At 50.3% G+C, this 845-nt stretch overlaps 1 protein-coding gene across 1 annotated transcript in view; it reads right to left on the bottom strand.

Annotated features, from left to right (window-relative positions):
- Nucleotides 1-845, bottom strand: part of mgat5 (alpha-1,6-mannosylglycoprotein 6-beta-N-acetylglucosaminyltransferase) — a 157,578-nt gene continuing 156,733 nt past the window's right edge. The window contains exon 16 of the mRNA XM_042702861.1: nt 1-845. This exon is cut by the window's right edge and continues 288 nt beyond it. The gene's annotated coding sequence lies outside the window, so the exon portion shown is untranslated.

Here is an 845-nt window from a genome sequence, read left to right as displayed (position 1 = left end):
CCTGTGGTGGAGGTGCTCTCCTTCACACAGCGGAGCTCTCACACACACACACACACACACTTCCACTCGAGCGTCCAACTGGAGATCAAAGTCTTTCAGTCCGTATCTGTCTCTGGTTAGTTGGAGCTGGAGCAGAGGGTGGAGTAGCAATGCTCCCGTTGGTGATGGAGTAGCCATGCTCCCGTCGGTGAGTTTGGTCCCAAATGATGAAGTTCTTCGGACAATAGGAGTGTCTGCAAGTGTGTATGAGTGTGTTTTGTGTGTGTGTGTGTGTGTGTGTGTGTGTGTGTGTGTGTGTAATCTTTAACCTACTGCACTACAGACAAGGGTTAATCTAGATTTCTTCTTCCAGCAAGGTTCCTCTGCTCAGGACATACACCCTCTTCCGTTTCAAGTATATTCAGGCTTGTAGAAGTCTGTGTTTCTGTGTCCATCAAGTGTGTGTGTGTGTGTGTGTGTGTGTGTGTGTGTGTGTGGAGTAACCCTGCACTAGTCTAGGGCTTCGACTGCAGCTCTATAATACTCTGTTCTAGTCTGCTGTGTTGAGTAACACGTAAAGCGCTCAGGACAATGCTGTCACCCACGCCCGTCTGGAGTCCTGTGCCACCTGTGCCACCTGTACCACCTGTGCCAGCGGTCCAAGTGGGCACGTGTTCACCCCTCTGAAGCCTAACACACTTCTGCCCACATGTTTAATGTGGGATTTCACACTGTCTGCTTATACGAGTGTGTGTGTGTGTGTGTGTGTGTGTGTGTGTGAGAGAGTGTGTATGAACGTGTGTGTGCTGCAGAAGATGTCAGGGCTGGTGTCTGGAGGTGTTTTGCGTTAGCATGAGGCTCACACA

This window comes from Clupea harengus, chromosome 21 (genome assembly GCF_900700415.2).
Source record: "Clupea harengus chromosome 21, Ch_v2.0.2, whole genome shotgun sequence".
Taxonomy (NCBI): domain Eukaryota; kingdom Metazoa; phylum Chordata; class Actinopteri; order Clupeiformes; family Clupeidae; genus Clupea; species Clupea harengus.
This window is presented reverse-complemented; position numbering and strand designations above follow the sequence as displayed.